This window comes from Manacus vitellinus, unplaced genomic scaffold, assembly GCF_001715985.3.
Source record: "Manacus vitellinus isolate BGI_N305 unplaced genomic scaffold, ASM171598v3 scaffold_86_pilon, whole genome shotgun sequence".
Lineage (NCBI taxonomy): Eukaryota > Metazoa > Chordata > Aves > Passeriformes > Pipridae > Manacus > Manacus vitellinus.
The window spans coordinates 1,401,624-1,404,030 of NW_021940851.1; the positions used below are offsets into that span (position 1 = coordinate 1,401,624).

The 2,407-nt window shown below is 47.7% G+C and overlaps 1 protein-coding gene across 1 annotated transcript in view; it reads left to right on the forward strand.

The window, feature by feature from the left end:
• The window catches only part of RUNX1 (RUNX family transcription factor 1), an 88,054-nt gene that overhangs the window by 79,878 nt on the left and 5,769 nt on the right, over window positions 1–2,407 (forward strand). The window lies entirely within an intron of this gene.

Sequence of the window (2,407 nt, forward strand, 5' to 3'; positions counted from 1 at the left end):
ACTGAGTGCCACGACCAGGCCTTCCTGGGACACCTCCAGGGCTGGGCACTCCAAACCTCCCTGGGCAGCCCCTGACAAGGCCTCACCACCCTTTCCAGCAAGGAATTCTTCCTCCTGTCCAACCTGAATCACAGACTGGCTTGGATTGGAAAGGACCTTAAAGATCATCCAGTTCCAACCCCTCTGGGGCACCTTCCACTAGCCCAGGTTCCTCCTGGGTTTGGGGCTCAACATACCACTGTCAAAAAGGAAGGAAAAAAGAGGAGAAAGCAGCACTTTGAAGGTGGATGGAGCTATAAAAAAAGGTTTGGATTGCTGAAAAATTCTCCTTTCTGCCAAGTAATGAATGCCCCAGATATTCCAGCCCTGTTTCCCTCCCTCCTTTTAAATTCAGGCCAGAGCACAGCAGGTTATGGGTGCACACACTGACTGCAGGATGGGTGGGGTTGACATTTTAAGTATTGCACTGGACTGTGGTGTTACATCTCCATCAGACTGTGCTGCAGAGCTCTACAAGCCACCAGAGAAAACCTGGAAGTGAAAGCCACCCCCTGGTCCCACCATCCCAAGTGCCCATGTGCTGCCTCAAACCCACACATATTGGCCCAATCTGTGTGTGTGCAGCAGCAGGGGTTTTCTTAGAACCAAGGAGAGCCATAAAATTCCAATTTGCATACAGCTTTTGCAAAAAAATCCCTCCTTTGGCTGCACATCTTGCTCTGGTTTGAATGCTCAGGGCTTCTTCTGAGATCAGAGAGAGCCACTTGAACGTGCTCCAGCCTGTTTTGTCATCGTATAGAGCCTGCTTTGAAAGACTCACGGGGAGGATGCACACCAAAAGTAAATTATTTGCTGGGTCTAAGTGTTAATTGCATCCCAGAAACAGTTGAAAATACAGGAAACCTTCCAGAGGGAAAGTCAAAAAAAAAAAAAAAAAATGCAAAAATCCTCCTGTTCTTTGTTAACACACTCTTCCTTTAAAATGAAGACACCCCTTTTCAGTTTCTGGCAAAGAGCAAATTGGAGGAGTTTTTCAGGCCCTCCCATCCAAAGACCCAGTGCCTCCAAAGAAAAAGACCCGATCTGGGACATATTTGAAATATCTTGACGTTAAGTGACATTATTCTGCTTTTTGCCAGGGCAGAACAAGCCCTCATCTGATGTGTCCAGGTAGGAAATTTGATTTCTTTCTCAGGAATGAGGTGTGGAAGCATCATTTAAAGTCTGGCAGGTCTTCAGATGCCACCTTTGACCTTGGCTACTCCAGAGCTCCTGCTGTTTAAATCTCAAGGTGCTGGTGTCCAGGGAAAGGAAATGTGTTCCCATCAATCATTCATTAAAAAATGGAGGGCAAACTCAAAAAGGAAGCGTTCAGCAAACAAAAAGAGCTTTTCTAAGGAATTTAAAGAAGTTCTTTGGTGGGTTGATGTGTGGCTGGTGAGCTCTCAGAGCTTGGAGTGGTGAGAGCCAAGAGCTTGGTTTTCCCTCTGCTTCCCCTCAGGAGGGTTTCCTCCAGCACATGGCTCCTCTTCTGCCTTGTCTGAGAGAAGAACTTGTCTTCTGGAAAGATTTTTTCCTAATTATTATCATCACTGTTGTTATTTTAATTGTGCAGAGCTGCCAGCTCTAGGGAGTGACACCTTCCACTCAGCTGAGTCACAATGGGGATCCTTCCCAAAGGGGCCTTTATCTGCTCTGCTTGTGTCATCTGGGCACACCAGGGCAAGATTTGAAGGGAATGAATGTAATTCCAGGGATGTCAGAAAAATTGGAGCAGAATTTGACTGTCCTATTGACAGAATTTGGCAGGGAGGTTTGGAGTGCCCAGCCCTGGAGGTGTCCCAGGAAGGCCTGGCCGTGGCACTCAGTGCTCTGGGCTGGGGGACAAGGTGGGGATGGGGCACAGGGGGGATCCATGGGCTGGGAGGGCTTTTCCGACCTTTTCCAACTGATCCTGGGGTTTCACTCAGCAGGCCAAAAAGGCTTCTGGCACACAGGAAAGATAAAGGGTCATCCCCCAGATAAATCATTCTGTTGTCCCTTCTCACAAACCCACCAGAGCCAAGATGTCCAGGAGTTAGTGACAACTCTGTAGACATTACATGAGGACACAGATATGAAGACCTCAAACAAAACTGATTTTTCTTGACTTTGGTAGGATTGAGAGTCCTGGGGAACTGGTTCTAAGCTGGGCTGAGCCCCTATGTGCAAACCCTACCTGTGCACATGCAAAGGGAGATCTCCACTCCATGGAGCTTCCCATTTGAGACAGCCAATAGAACTGGTGGCAAGGAGAGGCTCTGCAAAAGCTGGACAATTTATGTTTAGGTCCCATCAGTGTCCCTGGTGAGTCAAATCATAGAATCACAGAATCACAGAATCAACTGCATTGGAAAAGCCCTCTGAG